We start from the raw sequence: 23,799 nt of genomic DNA, 5'->3' as shown, positions 1-23,799 counted from the left end.
GCTGTGAAGTCAAAGAATCTAAGGTGATAGATTCTGAAAGACAAATAGAAGATGAACAACCAAGTACAAGTCAAGAAGACTGGATTCCAGTGATTGAAGTACCTGAAGTTGTTATCAAAACAAGAAGAAGAAATAATTTAGTGAGACAGGAAAATAGAAAGGAAAAGACAGGGAAAGAAGAACATACTCAGGAAGAAATAAACAAAGCTATCGAGAATTCTGAGCAAGGACAAGAAGGAAAAGAAGAACATGTTCAGGCTGAAGAAGAGCAAATTGAAATAAGACCTGAACAGGATCAGAAGAACAGGTTCAGGAATAACAAAAGCGAACTATAGAAATACCTGAACAGGACCAGTTAGATGAAGAGGAACAAGTACAAGAACAAGTGAAAGAAGAACAATATACAGAAAATACAGAGGAAAGACAATTAGTAAGGGAAGAAAAACAAGAACAGATTGTGCCTAGACATATTGAAATTAAAAGAACTTTCAAGATCGACAAAGAAGGGGAAGTGCAGTTCAGGTCAAAGAGATAATTGGCCAGGTGGAGTGAAAAGATTAAGAACCTGCCTTAGAAAATCAGGGGAGAAACCAGAGCAAGTAAATGAAGTTTCAAGTCAAACTAGGTCCAAACAGCCAGCAGTAAAACTCACACAAAGAATTCCAAGATTGAGAAGTCTGAACAGAAAATACAAGGCCCCTGAGTTGACCTATTTAATATTAGAAGAATTTGAAAATTTTGATTTACCTGAGGAATCAGAGGAGTTCATGTTGCACAGATTGATGACAACAGATTAAGACCTGAAAATAACAAAAAAGGGAGAGAGAGTCTAACGATTGGATTCGTACTCCCTAAGTAGACTTGTATAAACAAAAGGAATCCACCAATAGTTCTCAAAAATGTTCCCTACAGTGGTGGGAGGCACTTAGTGTTTTAAAATACCCCTCACACACCAAAAGGACCCTTGGTGTCATGCTTCATCATTGGGGTCTTCGCACCCCTCTACGGGATGTGGCATACTGCGACCTACGACTACGCGGGAGCACTTATTACAATGACTGTGCTTGGTGCGTGTGAGGGTTTGATGTGAGTGAGTGGTGGGGTTATTAGTGAGTGGAAAGTAGAAAAGTGCCTGGCTCGAGGGGTTGGACTAAAAATCTTTAATAGGCCCCCTAAAGGCCATGACTGTGTATGTGAAGGAGAGCCAAGATTGAATATTACAGCATGGTAACGGACGGTGAAGTGTTCAATGATGAAGTCTCCTATTAAAAATGTTATTATATTGTTTCAAAGTGAAAAGTGAAAGCGTATGAGAATCAAATTTATGAATACAAATTAAGGGATGGGTTTGCGAACAATAGTTGAACTGATTCTAATGACATGTAAGCATGGTGGGATGAAGCTTCCTCCCTTGCCTGACCAATCATATTTCGTATTTTTACGGTATTGAAACATTAATGGGTGGAACATACAGAACGGATGATATAATTAAGATAGGTTTAGTTAGTTAGTCAGATGAAGAATAGCAGAGATTGTGGGAGATGCTGTTGCTGGGAAAGATGCTGTGAGATGCTGAATCTAATGCAGAACCTGAAGCAGACCTTCTCTCCCAATTTATTTGGGTTAGATCAGAAGATCGCAGAAGAATCTCGAGGAGGACAAGAGTGTCAGAGAGGGGTGCGGCGCAAGCGTCGGTATTCTAGAGAGGTCATCTATCCTGTCCTGAATCATGTCCTGGAGTCTTTTGTCTCCTGTCTTATCCCGGGGACCCCCACCAACCCTTTGGCCAGGGGGTTGGTCTTTCACACCATCCTTGGTAACTATATTTTCTTGTTATTTGTTGATTTCCTTTTCTCTCTGTCCTCTCCCTTTCTGAGCATTGGTTACTGTATGTGTCCGAAGTATATGCTTAGTGTTTATGAATTGAATTTTCTCTCCTATGGATGATGGTGACTGCACTGTATTTTGGAATGGTTTCACATACATTAATTTAGATAAAGATTTAAAACTTTTCAGAGTCTGTGGTTATTTACGTTGAATAAAAGAACAGTTAGTTTTATGTTAATTTTCACCATCAACTAGTTCAACTAATGGTCCATTGACCAGAGGAAATAACTTTTTGATCTGATCAGTGAAAGGTTAGTTAGGAGTATTAAATAACTAATCCTGAACACTGTAGAAATTACAGACTTGACTCCAGCGGTTTTACACACTGTGAGTTTATGGGCCCAGGTGAGTAATGAGTATATGATAGTGGAGTATCTGTTGCTGTTGAACCGCTGGATCACTATGACATTACCTACTGATATACTTTGTTTAATTTATTTTAAGAAACACAAACAGACTTGCTAAACGACACATGGATGCACATCTAGGATATTAAATAATAAAAAATAAAGCAAAAAAGACAACATCTATCAATACATCTTTTCTCAAACAATCACTGGGAGAGGTGTGGCACCGCGCCAGGGCGACTGACGCTGGAATCTGGGGACCACGGTTCGATCCCCGGCTCCGGCGGCAGGTTAGCCCAGCACCATGTGACTCTGGGCATTAGCTCGCTTAATCTTCCCGATGGCCCCCAGCGCCTAGAGACCCTTACGGGTGATTGTGCGCTTTACAAATGTGGACTTTACTTTACTTTTACTTGCTCAATTAACTAGATTGGTGTGAAAATAAGTTCTTAATCCTCGAACAATTTAGGAAAGTGACGAAGCTTCAAATGTGGCACCCCTCTTCGAGGGTTGGGGATTTCGACAGATAAATACATCTCTGCCCCTGTTCCTTCACGTCGCTCTTGCAGAATGGGGAAGGATAGTCTTATTCATGGTATGCACAAATAAGTATGACATTTTCCAAATTACTAATTTAATAACTACAACTGAAGGTGGAAGCAGTGACTTCTGGCTATACTCTTTGACAGACCACATGCTACTCCTGCGGCACGGATTGGGAGGGCCCAAAAAATACCACTGAGGCTTACATCTCTTATGATGCATGAAAGGTGAACACTTTTTGGAAGCTTCTTCATGCTCCAATGTACCTACCGCCTTCAGGGCAATGTAGAAATCCACCATGCTTCTTTGTTGATGTATCTGTAGATATCATGAATACATTGTTGGTAGCAGACGTGTTTTAATCAGACTTTTATATTTTACTGAAACAAATCAAATACATGTGACAACTACTGAACACCCTTTATAGCAAACAGAAAATCACAAGCCATTGTTACATACCGCCAATTCCTGCTATATAATAAATCAAAGCTTATTGCTACACGACCACTTAAGGGATAGAGATATTCTTACACAAGAGTGTTATCTAGTTTAAGTACAATCCTCTCATCATTAGCCTTTTGCATGCAAAAGGTTGTGCAGTGTCCCTAATCAAAGGTTCATCTGTTCAAATTTCAGCAGGAAGTTTGCGAGAAATCATCCACAAATGCATGCTGGTTTTTTCACTCACCTCAGGAATGAAAGGATCGAGCAAGTCTCCCTCCAAGAAAGTAGAACACACATTATAAAAGCCCGTAAGTCTCACCTTGAAAAGGCTATTGTCAACACATTGGCTTTGCCAGTGATTGTTTATTTTATATTCTACTTTACTTTTCTAAAATAGCTGTCGGCCATGATGGAACAGTAAAGTAAAACAGCCAAAATGGCAGTGAGTCATGGGGCATTCACATGTTACGACGAAGGAGCACTCGTACATCACGAGGCACTGGAGGCCGTTTTTGGAGCTTTCCATTATTGTACTGTACCAGCACTGCCAGTTGTAATTTTAGAATGATATAGTGAAAATATATAGGCAGAGGCAGAATAGTGCTAACCACTGGCAAGCATCCCTGAAGAGCTGCTGAATAGAGAAGAGCAGATAATTAACCTGCACCTAAAAATGCTAACACTCTACTGCACAGAGTGCAATGTCCACCTATGAAGATGGAAGAACACTATTCGAATTCTATCGGTAAATAAAAGAAATCTCGCAACGCACACCATAATTCACTCTGACTGTGATGCTCAATATTCAACTCTGCCAAAACCAAGGCTGTCAATCAAAATATGTTGGGTGGCATGAATTGTGGTTTGCTTTGCATGCCACTACTGATGAATTTCAGGGCTTTTTCAGATTTGCACATAAAATGTGAGTTTGTGTATAAAATGTGAGTTTGTGTGTATATATTAGGAAGACAGGGACAGCCCCTTTGTAGTTATAGTTAGAGCAGAGTTACCATCGAAAATGGAATTATGGGTTTTGATAAAAACTTTGGTGCTTTTTGACAAATATGTTCAAAACTTTTTTTAAAGTACATTCATTGTGGATTGCTAAGAGCACTTTTCGTGCGTATCCATCAAACAGGAGTAAAAAAAATAGAAATGTCCCAAAACAAACATTTCCCTTTTTGACTCCTATAAAGAAATCAAAGCTTGGATAAAAGCAAACCAACTCATTAAATTTTTCTAAATTGGCTTTACACCCGGAAGCAGCACAACTGGCAATATAGTGGCAGTGTCCTATCTGGCACAGCAGGCTATATCACAGAAGGTGGGCCTCTCTTCACTGCTTTATTAAGTACATCATAAGCATTTGACAATGTAAATAGATATATCATGTGGAAAAAACAGCTTGGGGACTCACTTGCCCTTTATTGAAATCCATTGTGTGTTTATACTCCTCCGAAAAGTGGGTAAAAGACAAGATATGGAAAGACTTTAGAGTCACAAATAGATATAATAATAATAATACTGGATTTTGTAAAGCGCAACAGCTACCTCGCGAGGAGGTGTCCTGGCGCTAGTAGAACACAAATGACCCGGGGCAAATGATGGGAAAGCTAACGGGGTTGGATAAAGAGCCAAGTTTTCAGCAATGTCTTAAAACAGGGTTCAGAAGGAGCCTGTTGAATTTCTTGTGGCAGGGTGTTCCACAGAGTGGAGACGTTAGCCGAGAAGGTCCGACCGCCTAGGCGAGCCTTTTTCGTGCGTGGGACTGCCAATTGAACACGGCAATTGGACCGCACTGCACGGGTTTGGGAGTATCTGGGGAGGCGGTTTTTCAAGTATTCTGGACAGGAGCCATGCAGAGATCTAAACGCCAGCGTCAGTGCTTTAAACTTTATTCTGCTGGCAACTGGCAGCCAGTGCAGGGATCGAAGATGCGGAGAGATTGACTGCTTGAGTGGAATTCACAGTAACAGTCTCGCAGCCGCATTTTGAACTACCTGAAGCTTTTGTGTCAGGTATTTTGGTAGGCCTAGGTAGAGTCCGTTGGCATAATCCAGCCTTGAGGTAACAGTAGCGTGGATAACCGTTTTTCGGCAGCTCTCTGGAAGGAGTCTGAGGATTTTTCGGAGATTTCTCAGTTTACTCATGCAACAGCCGGCAACTTGTTGGATATGGGAGGTAAAGGACATGCTATCATCCCATCTCACTCCAAGATTTTTTGCCGTGTGACTAGGTGAGGGGGAGGGCCCATCTCCATCAGCCACCAAAGTTCTGACGCGGGAAGGGGACCCTTGCCAAAGAAGATAATTTCGGTCTTATTGGCATTGAGTCTTAATTTATTTGCATTCATCCAATGTGCTACATCTTGGAGACAGCCTTTGAAGTTTGAAAAGGACTCTTGCGTGATCTCGGAATATGGAAATACCAACTGGGTGTCGTCGGCATATGAAATTGCCTTGACACCCCAGTTGGCAATTAGCGTAAAGAGAGGAGCAAGGTAGACGTTGAACAAAAGGGGGCTTAGGGCCGACCCCTGCGGAACTCCACAGCCAAGGGTCTTGGGTGCCGAAGAGATCGTCCCAAGTGCCACCTTCTGAGTTCTCTGGGATAGATAGGAGTGTATCCAACCCAGCGCCTTATCCTGAATCCCTATCTCGGCCAGCCGGCTGAGTAGTCTGGCGAGGTCCACCGTATCGAAGGCGGCCGACAGATCCAGGAGTACCAGCATTGCTGAGTTCCCTGCATCCATCGACCACCTTACTGACTCGGCTACCTCAATAAGCGCTGTTTCCGTGCTAAATCCGGGGCGGAAGCCAGACTGTGTTTCATGTAGGATTTTATTTACTTCCACAAATTTGCTCAGTTGGCGCTGTATGACTTTCTCCAACATTTTTCCCGGGGCAGCTAATAGGGATATTGGGCGGAGATTAGTGAGATCTTCTGGATCCCCATTAGGCTTTTTCTTTAAGAGCAGGAGGGTAGCATGTTTCCAAACATCCGGAAATATGCCCGAAACAGTGGAGGAGTTCCAGATATGTTGGAGTATAGGGGCTACGAAGTCGGCTATAGAGCTCCATAATTTTGCAGGGCAAGGGTCATCGGGTGAGCCAGATTTGCATCGGACGAGTTCTTGCCTTACTTCACTCAGGGGGATATTCAGGAACTGGGTGAAGGTTTCACCTAGCTCGCCATTACTCGCGAGGTCCTGTTTCACTGTTTTTATTACTGGTCCAAAAGAGTCATAGACCTTTTTAATTTTTTGGTCGAAGAACTCGGAAATTTGCTCACATAGCATAACTGTTGGAGCAACCTCCCTCTCAATGCACTTTGGTTTAAAAAACGACTGTACTACTTTGAAAATCTGTTTACTAGACTGTTCTGTCTGTAGAATCGAGTCTGTGTAAAAGCGTTTTTTACTTTTTCTAATAGCTTTCCGTAGATTTTTAGAGGCTTCCTTATACCTAGTTCTTTCCTCCAGGCCATAACTTGCTCTCCAGAGTCTCTCCAACTTTTTACAAGCAGCTTTCTCTTTTCTTAGTTCCTGCGAGAACCAGGGTGCTGAGGGAGAGTCTCTTTATCTACAGAGGTCTTAAACAGGGTTGCGTCCTGGCTCCAGTTCTTTTTATCCTCTATACAGCAGACATTGGAGAAACAGGAGGAAAAGACAGATCTTAATGAACAAAGTCTAAAGTTATGACTTTTAGAAATTATGTAAAGAAATTCAAGAGAAAGTGGAGTTGTGGGTCTGCAATTCTGTGCTATGGTGCAGCTTATAACTACCTTTGGCCTCTGTAGACTTCACGCCAAATCATTCAGCCTAACAGCTGGTTCCATCCAGAAGGTCGCAAGTACAAAACTCCAGTTTGCTTTGTCTTATGGCTACTGATGGAGCAAGGTTTCGCACGTAAAGGGACTTGCTTGAACTCTACCCTCTTGAAATAAAACGTAATGTACTAATAAACATGTTTCGTCTTACTAACAATTCACCACACAACATTTCTAGTATCTAGGGGAAGCTTTTCAATGTGCTTTCTACTAACTGTAACTCGAGTGTCCTAAAATGTCCGTCGCAATGTGGGAACTTTTCTGCGCATGCGTCTGTCACACTCAAGTGACAACACACATTCTCTGCTTTGGTGGGAAATCTTTGCTTCTGCGCACTAGAACTAAAGATGGCTGCTCTATGTTTTCACGTGCTAACACTTGCATTGCTGATTTTTACTAAATTATTCATTCTACTTTCTTCCTAATGCTGTAGTTAAAATAAAGTAAGGGGAATAGAGTAGAGATAAGTGGTATACAGTGCATTCATTTATTCTTTGTTCTAAAACTGTTTTTCTTTGACTTTATTATTAGCTCGTATTTGGGCCTGATGTAATCTTGCTGCACTCCTTCTTGCAATCCTGCGGCTGCGCAGAAGAGCTCAAGAGTCCACAAGTCATGGCATTGAAACCCTGCCAACAACTGTCTTGCCTGAAGATGCGCCTAGGAAACTTACCCTTCGACCTCTAGAGAGGAAGCTAAATTGAACATTTTACATACAATGTATTTGTTATTGAAACGTCCATTGTCGGGTGGAATAAAATGCATGGGAAAATAAAGTTATGGACAGGAAAGACAATTTGCATTATTGAATCGAGTGACCTCATAACTGGTATGGTGTGATGACCTCTCCTCATCTTTTGACCAATCAAATTGAGGGAATACATACATTTGCAACATTGGGGGGTGGTACACTGCCCTGGAAAATGGTATTACTAAGGTAGGCTCAGCTAGTTAGTTTGTCTGACTTGTCCGAAAAGCTGACCTGTTACTGACCCAACGCACTCAATAGTCGATCGAGAGCAGAGGTGCTGGTGGAGCACTCTGTCAGAAGATTCGATAACCCAATTGGGGTTCTGGGAAGGAGTGCGATAACCCAATCGGGGTTCTGGGAAGGAGTTCGACAACCCAATCGGGGTCCGGCTGTTAGCTGCAGAGAGGGTTACGACGTGGCGTTGCACTTTGGCTGTGGGTGCCGGCCCTGACCTGCGGTGGTCCTGTCCTGATCCAATTTGGTCCGTACTTATCCTGATTCTGGTCTGCACCTATCCTGTCCTGTTGGCACCTGAACTATCAGGAGTCCTGTCCTTTATCCGAGCCTGTGGCCAGGGTTGGTCTTCACACCATTCTAGGTAAATATAAAGTTGCGTGGGAATGTTATTGTACTGTTTTCCTTTTCTTAACCTTCCTATGTTCAATGCTTACAGAAAGTCTCATAATATTTTCACATGATCTTGCCTTGATCATATACTATCTAATTGAATGCGCTTTAATCGAATTAGTATGGACTCTGACATTCAAGAATTTACATAGATAAAGTGTTTAAACCTTTCCCGGGTCTGTGGTTATTTTATAAATGCAAAGGTTTATTTTTACTGCCTATTATGCTAACACCCTTGATCCCTTAGAACTCTAGGTACCGGTGACTAGGGTTGGTAAGTCATTTGGTATAGGTCCTAAATGGTTTAGAAACATTTCTGTTTAAGCATAGGTTTACCTGTTCAAGGTGTGTATGTGTTTATGGGCCCATGTGAGTATGGTAAAACGAGCAGGTGAGCCCGCGCTTTATCACTACTAAGGATTTCTTTGGAGAATTGTTTCTTTCCTGGACCAGATACAATGCAATGCCTCCATAAAGTTATTATATTTTCCAAATAGCGCTTCCAGGGCACATTTGTGCCATGAGTTTCGTCTCCTCCAAGACTACCTTGCATATAAAGCTGATTTGCTATATTACTGCCCTTTAATAATCACTCAGAGGTGGGCAGTCTGAAACCTGTCATTAAGTCTTTCATAGACAGAGGGGCAAACAGCAGAATAAACCCATGGTCCTGATACCTGGAGGAATCTATTTCAGACTTGGAAATAGGTAGCATCTGGAAAAACTTGACGTTAAGACTGACTTTAAAATCGGGAAATAAATCTCAAATAATCTTGCTAAGTCGAGTTGAAGACCCCTTGTAAGTCTCAAAAAGAAGATTCTTATCTTTATTAATCGAGTCCTACAAATATTATTTATTTGAGCAGGTACATAAATCAATGTGGCAGAAAATAATCAGAATGAGATTTATGCTGTTTCCTGTACATGAATTTAGAAGCACATGGCGGCCAGGATTTTTTGCAAACCCAAGGTGCAGGCTCTGTGATTCCATAACTGGAGCAATATCATTGTATGGTCGTAACTCCAAGAATAATGTTATGGTGAACATTACCGGATGCAGGATCTTGGTCCCCACATCCTGAAAATAAATATGAAAGGCCACTGAATGGGAAGGTGAGCACACCCTGACTCTGACGCCTATGTGGGGAACCCTCTAGAGAGATGCCTCTGTTGAAATAAAAAAAAAGGAAAAGCTGATTTTGCTGTGGGTTTCTTGGATCCAAGGATAATTTACAGCCGGGCCGTACATCTAGTGCAAGCTTCACAGCAATAGATCCGTGCCCTCACAGCAAGTTTTTGGAGCCATGTTGGCCTACTGGCCTACAGGTGCATCATAGGTCAATGGACGCCCGAATCCTGATTTAAAATTCACGAATGTGGAAAATATATATTTAAAAAAGACAGTGTGGGCTAAGGCTACACACTGTAGTCAACTCTCATTTGTGTTGGGGTTTGGCTGCTAGCACCAACAGCCGTGTGCAGCAGGAGTTGACCAACCGTGGCCGGTTGGGTGCATCTTCTGACTGGAAGACAGGCTCTGCAGATAACCCAGACGGTGAGTGACAAATGCTCATGTGGATCAGGGCATGGTCACGTGTGGTGGATGGGTAACAGTGCCCAGCCAACCCCTGCTGTAAAACAAAAGATTGTGCGTAAAGGCAATTTGATGCCTTCGATGGGTTGGGAATAGGGCCTACGACCAACCCCTGCTCTACATCGCTAAAGGCCATGTGCAGCAGGGATTGTCCACCTGCAGCAGTGGGTGAAGGTTCTCTCTGTAAGTCAAGCCCTGCGGCCAACCTCCACAAAGGGCTTGGCATTGCACCAGGTGAGACACTGCTGCCAACTGTCACTGCATGTGGCACAAGGCTGTGCAAAGCGTTGGTTGGGTGCCCATCGCAGTTTTGGTGCAGGACCATGTTCTGTTGCCACAGCCAAAGACTATGCACTGCATTGGTTTGACACCAGTGGTGAGTTAGGTGCAGGTTCTGGCTGTAGTGTGACTAACCCTAGTGCCATGTGGCTGAAGGGCTTGCACAGCAGGGTTGGCTGTCCACAGCTGGTTGGGTACCAAGTAAGGCCATAGGCCAGGCTCCGTGGCCAACCCCACTACTCATGGCTGGTGGCTGTGAGCACATCGGGGGTTGACTTACCTCAGCTAGTTGTGTGCAAAAGAAGGGTAGAGGTCAGGCCCTGCAACCTACGCATGTAGAGGGATACCGGTGCTGGGAGCACACCACTGACCTCTTCCGCTGTATCGCCCCACTGCATCATGGTCTGTGCAGTTCAAATATTTTCAGGAGCAGTTCAAAGTTCAAATTTCCGAAGTATTTCACCTCAATCGGTGCAAGTAAGTACTTGTATTATGATCATCTCTAGACACAAGCCTAGATCGTGTTTCGGGATTGATTCTCTTATCAGTAGAGACAGTTTCCGGGTAGCAGAACAGGTCGCCAAACACCCGTCATGGGCATGGTTGCCCCTCTGGCACGCAGGTGCATCTCCACCGAGCTCGTCAGCTATCTGGCTACCGGGAGCCAACACAAAGGGATACCGGTGCTGGGAGCACACTACTGACCTCTTCCGCTGTATCGCCCCACTGCATCATGGTCTGTGCAGTTCAAATATTTTCAATAACAGTTCAAAGTTCAAATTTCCGAAGTATTTCACCTCAATCGGTGCAAGTAAGTACTTGTATTATGATCATCTCTAGACACGAGCCTAGCTCGTGTTTCGGGATTGATTCCCTCATCAGTAGAGACAGTTTCGGGGTAGCAGAACAGGTCGCCAAACACCTGTTATGGGCCTCGTTGCCCCTCTGGCACGCAGGTGCATCTCCAACGAGCTCGTCAGCTATCTGGCTACCGGGAGCCAACACAAAGGGATACCGGTGCTGGGAGCACACCACTGACCTCTTCCGCTGTATCGCCCCACTGCATCATGGTCTGTGCAGTTCAAATATTTTCAGGAACAGTTCAAAGTTCAAATTTCCAAAGTATTTCACCTCAATAGGTGCAAGTAAGTACTTGTATTATGATCATCTCTAGACACGAGCCTAGCTCGTGTTTCGGGATTGATTCCCTCATCAGTAGAGACAGTTTCGGGGTAGCAGAACAGGTCGCCAAGCACCCGTCATGGGCCTCGTTGCTCCTCTGGCACGCAGGTGCATCTCCAACGAGCTCGTCAGCTATCTGGCTACCGGGAGCCAACACAAAGGGATACCGGTGCTGGGAGCACACCACTGACCTCTTCCGCTGTATCGCCCCACTGCATCATGGTCTGTGCAGTTCAAATATTTTCAGGAACAGTTCAAAGTTCAAATTTCCGAAGTATTTCACCTCAATCGGTGCAAGTAAGTACTTGTATTATGATCATCTCTAGACACAAGCCTAGCTCGTGTTTCGGGATTGATTCCCTCATCAGTAGAGACAGTTTCGGGGTAGCAGAACAGGTCGCCAAACACCCGTCATGGGCCTCGTTGCCCCTCTGGCACGCAGGTGCATCTCCAACGAGCTTGTCAGCTATCTGGCTACCGGGAGCCAACACAAAGGGATACCGGTGCTGGGAGCAAACCACTGACCTCTTCCGCTGTATCGCCCCACTGCATCATGGTCTGTGCAGTTCAAATATTTTCAGGAACAGTTCAAAGTTCAAATTTCCGAAGTATTTCACCTCAATCGGTGCAAGTAAGTACTTGTATTATGATCATCTCTAGACACAAGCCTAGCTCGTGTTTCGGGATTGATTCCCTCATCAGTAGAGACAGTTTCGGGGTAGCAGAACAGGTCGCCAAACACCCGTAATGGGCCTCGTTGCCCCTCTGGCACACAGGTGCATCTCCAACAAGCTCGTCAGCTATCTGGCTACCGGGAGCCAACACAAAGGGATAGAGAGCTGTGCGCAGGAACTGGTGTAGCTCATGTATTTCTGTCACCATCATCTGTACGCAGTCCATGCCATGCATAGCAGGGGTTGACTAGCTGCGCTGGGTGAGGTGTGAGTCAAATACAAAACAAACACCTCAAGTTTTTATCTTTTTTTATACCAATAAACCTGTTTCTGAAAATAAAGTTTTTTTTATTTTTGAAAATAACTACATATACATATTATACCTTATTGGGAATTCCTGAGTTATGTGGAACATCAAAAATAGGACTATGAACTGGGTTGAAGTTGAACCCCCCCCTCTTTTTACAGCTCTTCCTATTTAGTAGGGCTTGATTTTAATGAGGAGTTCGACTTGGCTCACCGCAAGAGATCATGTGGGAACAAACCAAGCTAGCTGCAGTCCTGCAGCTGCAAGAAAGAATCAATTTCTTCTTGTTCTTCCTCTGGGGTATGTTCATTGAACCTCTCTCCACGAGTGATGGTGTATTATAGCCTTGAAAAAGATGTGCTTGCCTCTTCTGCATTATTAAAAGTTGTGTGCATCAATGAGGTTCTGAAGCTGCCATTGCCCCTTCTCTGCTTCTCTCTGGCATAAAGTGCTATTACAAAATTGAACAGTACATCTGTGGCATTTTAGTCGTGCTAAGATAACCCATACTTTCAAATAACACATTATAATTTGTTATCATTCCAAACACAAGTTTTTAAAAGATTATCCGTTCGCTGAACTCATTTGTGATTTTGTCGTACTCGGAGCTGTCCCCTAGCGCTGTGTCAGTTATATATCAGCAAACCCCCAAACATCAATACATAAAGGAGCGGTATGATAATTACAAACTAAAGTGACTTAAAAATGAAGTTCCAATTGTTGGGTTCTTATTTAGAATGTAATACATCACAGTGGGTGGAAGGCATCTTTGTAAATGGTTGGCAGTTTGCCGTTAACCTGCTTCACTGCCGGTCATGAAGGAAAGTGCACAATAAAGAAACTTACTTACCTTGGTAATGTGCTTCCTTGCACCACTCCATGAGAATGAAGGACCCCACCCTTGTGCGTACACCTTTTTATAGGAAATTCTGCATTGAGAAGGATACACTAGAGAGAGCCATCAGCGTTTTCTACGAGGAAGATGTCCCAACAAGAACACCACTAGATTCAGGAAAACGCTTCGTCAATTTGGAAGCTCAGTCAACCCACCCTGCAGAAGAGGATGTGGTTAAAATATGAAGAGGAAGCGAACACCCACCAAAATAGTGGCTTCCATATATTTTCTGGATTTCACCCAAACAGCCAATTTTCGCTCCATGCGCTTTTCGCACGGGGTTTGGACCAACATAGACACAGTTCCACCTGCCATGTTGAGCCTCCACATTAATGGAGTTGCGATCTTATTACTTAATGACTGTGGATTCAGGTTTCATCCAGTGGCATGTGTACATTTTGATAATTGTTTCTTTCTATTTATTTAGAACGCCTTCTGGTGCATTTACTTGACAGCTATTACCTCGAGTGATCTTACTTGATCATATGGATTTTTGTTCCTCGTAGTTACGTGCTTGTCTTGAATTCATACTGCTATGGTGAGCGCAGTGTGTTCTTCGGTATATTCCTTACTGTTCACTTCTGCATATATGAGGAGGGTTTTTGATAAATCCCCATTCAATAGGTTTTCTGTGCAGTGCTCAGCACCAATCTTATGGTTTACTATTACCCGTCATAAAAGATATTGAGCCTGTATTCTCAACGTATTTTGTGTTATTGCAGGTTTTAAAATTATTCCATTTTTTCACTACCAGGTTTCTGATTTTTAATATTTCCAACACGGATATGCTCTAATCTGGGATACTCCGTGACCAGTCCTATTCGAATAGGTTAGCTATCATTCTTATACTTTATATAGTGATTAGGTATTTGGTGTAGGTGAACTCTACCACCATTGTTTATATTTTGCATCATTTGGGTTCCTTTTGTCTACCACTTTACTGGTGTTGGCAATCTCTTGTTTCCTCTGATTACACTCTCTACTTTTCTTTTCCTTTTTGATCACCAACTATACTCAGTCTTCTGATTTTTAATTACATTATTTCTTGTCTATGGATAATTTATTTGTTATTTCTTGCTTTAGGCCTGGTAATTTTGTTGTTTTTCTTGTTGTGTATTGTTATGTATATACTTATGTATGTTACATATATATTATATGTTATTTTATGTTTTATCTCACAGCCTTGAAAAAGTCGTAGTACTGATCTGCAGTACTGACGAAACACGTGTCGGCTGTTTCTTGTCAAGTCTACTCCTAGGGATCTTCCAATAAAGAAAATGATAATTTGAACTGTCCTGCTTGTTTGTTATGTCTAAATGTTGATATGTTAGGATAATTTCCATACATTGGGAAACGACAAGGAGACTTATTAGTCTTTTATTGTACATATGTGCGTTAGGAATGTGCTCTCTTTGACCCCTTCTTTTCATCCACCAAAATAGTCTTTTGCATCGAAATTCTTCACTCTCACATTAAGGGGCCCATTAGGATGGTTGGCGGATATCCCCCGCCGGGCCGGAGGTAGCTACCGCCGTCCCGGCGGGGGCAATCCGCCCGCCATTCTCAACAAAATGAGCCCCCGCCACATTAAGATGGCTGGGGTGTCCGCGGCGGACGGAAAGTCCGTCCGCCGCATTTCCGCCAGAAAAGTGCTTTTCTATGGTGGCGGTGTCTGCGAGACACCGCCAACCATATTATGATGAGGGCGGTCCGATGCTTTTCCACGGCAGCGTTGCCCCTGTGGAGAAGCATGCGGTCTTTACTTTGGGGGCCCGTTGCAGGCCCCCATGGTGAAGGCGAGGTGGGGGTGCACATGGGGGGTACCTGTGGTACCCCCCTGCATTTGCATACACAATGCGGCAGGCACCGCGTGGTGCCCGCTCCTTTGTGTATGCAAATGCATAACATGCATTTTTAACATTGCGGCAGGTGCTGGTATAAACATCGCCCGCCGCAATGTTACAAATGCACGATTATGATGCACCCGCCACACTGGCGGGTGCATCATAATGTGCATGGCAGGACCGCAGCTCGGATCGTGGGCGGTCCTGTTTTCCACGAAGATTGGCCCGCCATCCTAATGTGCCCCTAGGTGAGAAGAAGGTCACTGCTCGCAAACTCACCTACACTTTGTGCACCAATTGCAGCATCACGGTAAGAGCGGACTGTTTGCTTTAGGCGTGATGAAGCATATCATAGCTAACCATTCAAATGAATTTTCCAAGGCTGAAATAGAGCCAAGGTTAAGAGGTAATAAGAGTGCATGCTAAAGTCCTGAAAGTACAGGCAGAAGAAACCGATTATATGCTGAAGATGTTTGAACCTATTGCACAAAGTGGAAGAAAGCATTTGCTTGGATAAAGTAAATCAGAGAATAATCACTTTTGGAGTTTCACCTCATAAAATATCACAAGTGGCTCTTTGCCAGCCTTATAGAGTTATTGAAAAGTTATGCAGAAAAAGTATGAATCATCTGTTAAGAAAAAAGAAAGCTGCAAGGTTTCGTTGTAAATAGCAGAATGGGGGAAAGGAGAAGTTGGATGTGGTATAAGAACAACAAAAATCACATTAATCACTGAAAACAGCACAGATTAAACTGAAGCACGAGTTAGCTTTGTTTATAAATCCTTAAAAAATGTTAAATAAAATCTATACATTGTAAAAACTCAGTTTAAGTGCACAAAACCTAGGAAAAAACATTACAATGTGCCAGATATATTTGGGTAAACTAGCCATAACTCACACCGTTGTCATCCACTGTTTATGACATCACATATGACATCACCCATGACAGGTTAAATGAAATTATTAATGGCGTCACTGATGATATTTCAAATTACATCATGGATGACATCACAGAAAACACCATCATTGATAGTGCCATTGACATTAACCTGTGAACCATAAATACATTTAAAAAATAGGAAAAAAGGACTTCCAGTCATATGCACAGAGGTTAGATCTCTGTTGAATAATGGGGACAGAGTACTGTCAGTACTGAGCAATAAACCAGCAGAGCAAGGAGACAGGCGAGATAGGTGGAAGGTATAGAGGACTGGACTCTGGCAGCTTGAGTGCCGTAGGCACTAGCAGAAATTACTTGGTGCATACAGGCACAGTCTCCAGGGATTGGCTAGGTGAGCGCCAGCCAGGAGGGAAGTTAGGACTTCTGGAGCAGTTTAAATAGAGACAGCATAAAGAGAAAGATGCCTTGCAATTCTCATTGGTTGTATGGTTCCTACTGCCAATAGTTTTTGTTCACCGTTTGGTAACCATGCACTTTGTTCTTTTCTCCTTTTCTCCCAGTCCCCGTTTACCTTGCTGTTCCATGACATTACCTGCTTGCTTCTATTCAGCTTTCGTATGAGTGGATTACAGTCATTTGAGGTAAAACACGGTCTGTGACTTCTATGCTTCCCAGTCCAAGACCAGCATTCATGGTACGCTCTGTATTTGGTTAACCACAGCAGCTGTGGAGAATCGAGTGACATTGCTTGACAGTGAAAGTTTGATTTTTCATGACACATTTTACTTCTCTGAACATGCTTCCCTAGTAATCACTGTTGTTAATGTTGATAACAGTCACCACCTGCGAACCTCATCCTCTACTAACTTTGCTCAAAACTTTAGGTAGTTTCTTCAAACCCATTTTATCTGGTGCCCAGGAGATTAACCGCTGATACTTCTTTACAAAACCTGGGGAAATTCCTAGGAAGTCACTAACACTGAAGACTTTGAGCACCGAGCTAACTCCTCTGTAGGTAGGAAAGGGACAGAGATCCCTTTCCTACCTACTTCCCAATTTCCCCTTGAGGAATTGCAAAGGACAGAAGTGACATTTTCTGGTTTGTGTGGATCCCTCAGTATGGAGGACTGGAAGATTAACTTCTAGGTTCCTGCCTCTAATCTCACACATTGTGAGAGTCCTGATACCCGTGGCCAGGCGTGGTTACCAATACTATCTGGAGATGACTGAAGGCCATACTCAATAGATATTTTCTGCTCTCAAAGGGTTGGCTGCAGGGTCTGGTCATACTCCATGCTCTTCAGCTCTATGCTAGGCTAAACGCCATGAGCAATGGGGGTTGACTACCAGGCCCTCAAAACCAGTCGCCACTGCACAGAGTTAAAGCTTGGGTTACGATGGGGATTAGCTGCCAGACAGTGTTTTGGTACATGACCTGGCCATAAGTCATGTCCTAAGGCTACCCTCCACTGCACACAGGTGTAAGCCTAAGTCTTAAGTAATGCTGGTTGGTCTTCTGCAAGATTCAGTGAAAAATAGGGCCTAGCCATGGGTACCCAACCTGTACTACACGTTTCTAAAGGTCATATGCAGTGGACGTTGGGTAGCCATGGATGTTTGGGCTCAGAATCCGGTCCATTAGATGCATTATGTTTTCTATGGATAGGCCATGAGCTAAGGTTTGTTTAGCTAAGAAGGTTTGGCTTATATACTTCATCTGCATTCTATGCAACGAATCCCTGTTGTGCAAGGTCTCTAGCAGGGTGTTGGGAAAAAAATATTGAGTCAATAATAATACCGACTGACACAAATATTGAGTTGGAAATATCATGACACAGAAATATCGTGAGCATGAATATCATGGACAAGAATATAAATTTTATGGGGCCTATTTAAGTAAATTAATTATAATTCCTTAAAAATTATTTTTTATTATGTCGAAATATTTAATTGATACATCAATTATGTAAATTGTGTAATATATATTTATAGGGGAGGTTGCGGTTTTTGTATGGTTAAAGGATGTATAGAAAAAACAAGATTGAATAAATATTGTTCATTTATAATAATTATTTACCTATAATTATTTATATTACTATGTAATAAAAAATAATGTTTAGGTTATATGTGTGAGTTGTATTTGATGGGGTAAATGGTGGAAAGTTAATTAAATATAATTAATGTATTCCTAGTTAATTAGTAATATTAATTGTTTAGTTGATTATTAATTATATAATTTTATTAAATTAATATTTTTTAAATGTTTATATATGGTGTGGGATGTTTGCGTTGTACGGATACAGGGTGGAAAGGAAATTAAGTGTGCTTGTTTTATTAGTAGTTAATTAGTATTACTATTTTAATAAGTATTTAATTATGTAAAATGTGTAAATATAAACTTTAATATACATTTTAGGAAGTTATGTAAGTAATAACAACATTAAAATGAGTAACCTTTATTACTGTATATTTTAATTGTGTTATGCTTTTCAATTGGAAATTGATATTGTATTCATTGGTTGTTCATATTTCATAATCGATTTTGGTATTTTGATAATAATAATATTGGTATTAACTTATAATATGTATTCAACGTTTTAATAAATTCATAATTTGTTCATTTTAAAAAATATAGATTTTTTATATTTAAATATTAATTTTTTTGTTATTTCCTTTAGTTTTTAAGTAAAATAATCTGTTTCTAATACCGCATAAAGTGCACTGGCAGTAGGGAATTTTACCCCTCTGGAGTCCAACACTTTCTCTAATGTTGCACTGACTGGAGTGGGAATAGTAATTTTTACCCATTCCATAGTCGAACACTTTTCCTACAGTGGGAATAGTGCATTTTACCCAATGGCAATTCAACACTTTTCCTACTGTTGCACTTACTGGAGTGGGAATAGTACGTTTTACTCCTCCAAAACCCAACACTTTCCCTACTGTTGAATTGACTGGAGTGGGAATAGTAAATTTTACCCCTTCAAAATCCAGCACTTTCCCTACTGTTGCATTGACTGGAGTGGGAATAGTACATTTTACCTCTTCGCTATCCCACACTTTTCCTATTGTTGTATTTATTGGAGTGGGAATAGTACATGTTACCCCTCTGTTGTTCAACACTTTTCCTACTGTTGCACTCATTGGAGTGGGAATAGTATATTACCCCTCCGCAATCCAACACTTTCCCTACGGTTGTACTGACTGGAGTGGGGATAGTACATTTTACCCCTCCGCAGTCCAACACTTTCCTTACTGTTGCACTCATTGGAGTGGGAATAGTAAATTTTACCTCTCCGCAATCCAGCACTTTCCCTACTGTAGTACTGAGTGGAGTGGGAATAGTAAGTTTTACCCCTCTGTCATCCAACACTTTACCTCCTGTTGCACTGACTGTAGTTTGACTTTTAAATTTTACAACTCCTGATTTCGAGATTTTGCCTACTATTTAGAAGTTGTAGTGAGAATAGTGTATGTATTACTTACATGTTTTTTTAGTTTACTTTATATTATTTAAATATGTTGTTGGTTAATTAAAATTATAATATTTATAAGTATTGATGTTTTTAATATATTTATTTATTTGTAGTCAATTCTAAATATTTATTTTGTTTAAGTTTATTATTTGCAATTACAATGGTTTTAAAAAATATATTTTATGTTATTGGATATACATTTTTTTAATAATAATAATTGCTATATTCCTTAAAAAAATATTAAATATATTTTATTTTGATTATATTAGTATTATTATTTAATTTAATTAATGTTTATTATCTAAATGTATATATATACTAGCAGCCCGTCCCGACGTTGTCCGGTGCTGAAATAGAATGTGTGCAAAGGGTTGAAATAGTCAAGCAAAATTTCTTGTAAGATCTCACGGTATACCAAATTTGTAGTTTCAGTTGAATCGGGACGGAGAATAAATTGGTTTTCGACATTGCCAGACCGTAGCAATTTTGTCAGTGGTAAATGCGAAGGCTGCCTGTTGTAAATCTGTGTACGCTGAGACTGCAGTGCGTAAAAGCGTGCTTGCGAGGCCTGCGCGTGCAATAAGCTAAGCTTGTGCTCCCTGCTGTTAGTGTGAGTGGCTTGAGCCCCAGCCTGAGCACTGGAGCAGTATGCAAAGCTTTGTGATCCCCGCTGTTAGGCTGAGTGGCTTGAGACCCCGCGTGAGCACCGTAGCAGTGCCGCGGCCCGTGAAGCCTTGCCCATTGGTGTTTGGCCACGCCCCTCTGACAACGTCCACGAGGCGCGCCCCGTGAATGCGGCGCCCATTCAGGTTTTGCCACGCACCTCTGACAACGGCCAGGCCCACAACGGAGTAATGTGAAGGTTTTTGTTTACAATGCCGTTTTCGCTTTTACCAGTAATAACGGGGAATGGCGCGCCCCGTGCCCCGTGAATGCCGCGCCTATTGGTGTTTTTCTGTTTGTCCACGCCCCTCTCACAACGCCCACGCCCACAAGGGAGTCCTGTGAAGGTTTGTTTGCCGCACCCATCGCTGACAGCACAACGCCCACGCCCACAAGGGACTACTTTACCCCTAAGGTTCTTTTACCTTTGTAATGTATATGGTGGCCACTTCTAAAGCCTATGTCTATCTGCTACAACTGTCCTTTCCAATGCTATATTGGGTGTTGTGATTGGTGCTGTACTTCTTGAGCTTACCCGCCTCAAAGGTTTATAATAGTAGTATGGATTTAAAAATGGATATTTTAGACAATTATATTATTGAAAACTAAATTTCTTTTTCAATATGTTTGTAATTCAATTTATAAGTATAGGGAGTCAATATTTTTAAAATCAATATTTTTGTATGTAGATATTTTGGTACTTTATATTTTGTCAGTGAACTCTTTGGCAGCTCACAGCTGAATGACCTTGCCTTTGGTCAAATACTGTGCCCAGCCTTTCTGTGTGTGGCTTTGAAAATGTGCAGTGGAGGCTGGGGATAGCACCTGTCTTATGGCCAGACCCAGAGTCAGCCCTGGGCTCTAGAGGGCTCATTGCCTTTGGTCTTTGTAATGCAAAGCTGCTATGAGATTAAATGCTTTTTAAGGATTTGCAAAAAAATATTGTTCACCTACCCAATTACTTTCTGAACCACAGACTCATGTTTGGATCACTGAACCTTTTGAAAAATATGATAGGTTTTACTGTATGAGATCACCTGTATCCTGTCAGGATTGCAAGGAAGAGATAATGCTCCCTCTTCCAATGACTGTGTTGATTTTTTAAATGTATTATCCCTGGATGATTTGCGAAAGTAGATCCTTGAAGGATCTGCAAATTAATGGTCAGTATATACAAAAGTCCAAAAGTCTATTTCTCTCTTATTAACACCATGAAGACCACCCAACACCGTTTTGTAATAAAGATTTTCCACACATTTCTGAATAGAGTTACCCTAAACCATGCAAAGGCCCACTTCTGAGAACAGTTCTAGTTTCATAGCATGTCTGCTGTAATTCCATAGTGTGGTTTATGCTGTAGTAGAGATCAAAGTCATAAGTTAACCTTGAAAATGCAACTTTGTTTGCCTTCACCCTGTATCTCCCTCTTCTGGACAGATATGCGCGAAATTTGACATGTCGAACCTTAATTGTGCTTTGAGTGCTTTAAATGAACAATATTTAGTAATATACAACTCCATATTTCACAGACACAGTATGATATGCAACATTCACTGTAAAAAAGGAATTTCATCCACTGGAGGTCTGCATTCCATCTCATTTCCCTCCTTCGAGCTTATTAGTCTAAAAGCATGACAGTACACTTAGATAATGAGAGCCACAAACCTCTATACCACTCTGTATTATTGCCCAGTATGTAAGCAGAATAGTCTTCTTAAAAGTTAACCAAAGCATGAACATTCTGATTGTAATTAGGGACAAATGTTCACATGGCAATGCAGGAGTAGATTTAACAAGCATTGGCAAAACCAGTAAGTTTTACATATACAAAATCTATTAGCTTTGCCAATATTTTTTAGACCTGTTGATCAGCAGCCTGAGCTGCTATGTAGCATGGCTTAAAGTAAAAACAAAATGCACAAAGAGCTACAACGTGGTCAATGCTGGCAACGTCATAGTGTTTTTTTTCATAAGTTCTAGATGTCTTGGCATTGAAAAGCTACTAAAGTTGATTTTCACTGTTGTAGGTCCCATCTCTCCCATTGGCTAATGCTGGGTTACTTTATTACTTTGATAAGTGATAACATTGGATTAAGAGCAGATAGAGATATGCTGGTTATACACAAATAAATTGCAATTTAAAATCCTCTTTAATGGTAATGTTGCAGTTTAAGTCACAAATCTGAAAATTCCACTTTTAGAAATATGGCCTTTTCTTGTCCACCATAGAACAATGAGTCCATGGAAACCAATTTTTCAAAATTTCAGCATGATTAAAGAACGCTCAAAGGCAAAGATTATGCGTGCAAGCTTGTGGCGTGCTCTGTCCAAGTAGCACGTGTAAAGATCCAAACCAGCTTGTGCCTCGTTTCGCTCCAGTCACAAGCTGCACAGACATACTATCATGAGTTACTCAGGTAAACACCAAGCTCACATTTTCTTTCTTCTAAAGCATGTTTAATCCATGCTCATCAGTATTTGCCTTTGAGAATTCTATAGTCATGCTGAAATTGTGAAACATTGGTGTGCATGGACTCGTTCTGTGATATTGTTAATTGTTGTCCTTCAGTCTATTTGCAACCAGATGTCGAAATGATAACAGAAAAGCAAAATGCCATATAACAACGGAGGCTCCTTGGGGACATAGAGCTATATTAAACAACAAAGAGAGTAATTTTATAACATTGAAGTATAAAATCACCAAGATCATTTCAATTAACATATTCATGCTTAACTTGTGCATTTTAATCAATAAGTGAATTTTCCACGTTATTGTTACTGTTCACATTATTGACTTGATGTTTGTAGGATTATGGTCTATGTAGTTTTTCCTCATTTCTTTCAGTTTACTTTTGGTATGACAAAGTCAGTCACGTGGTTGGGTTTAATTAAATAGGTCACACCTGTGGCGACTCAAACGGATCACTGACATAATATCGATGTAAAAAATATCGAGATACCAAAATATCGAGGATAAAATATCGAGGGACAAAATATCGACTGCCTATCTTCAAACAGGTAAGTACTAAAATATCGACTCCAAAATATCGACTTACAAAAATATAGACTGTCAAAATATCGATTTTTTTAAATGTCTTAAAATTAAGTTAAAAATAATATATATAAATATATTTAATATAAACTTAGAAATAATTATTAAATAAATGTAATATTAATAAATAATAAACATAAATTAAAAAATTATATCACCAAAAATAATACATATATATATATATATATATATATATATATATATAAATATATATATATATATATATATATATATATATATACAAACATATTATTAAATAAAAATATTAATATAATATAATTTATTTTAATTTAATTTCATTAAATTAATTTAATTTAAATTTAATTTTACTTTATTTTTACACTGTACCCCTGTACCCCAAAAACCCAAAACTGACCCTGAACCCTAAAAATACCCCTTTACCAAAAAACTGAAAACTGACCCTGAACCCTAAAAATACCCCTTTACCCAAAAACTAAAAACTGACCCTGAACCCTAAAAATACCCCTTTACCCAAAAACTAAA

This window comes from Lissotriton helveticus, chromosome 1_1 (genome assembly GCF_964261635.1).
Source record: "Lissotriton helveticus chromosome 1_1, aLisHel1.1, whole genome shotgun sequence".
Lineage (NCBI taxonomy): Eukaryota > Metazoa > Chordata > Amphibia > Caudata > Salamandridae > Lissotriton > Lissotriton helveticus.
Note: the sequence above shows the minus strand (reverse complement) of the source record.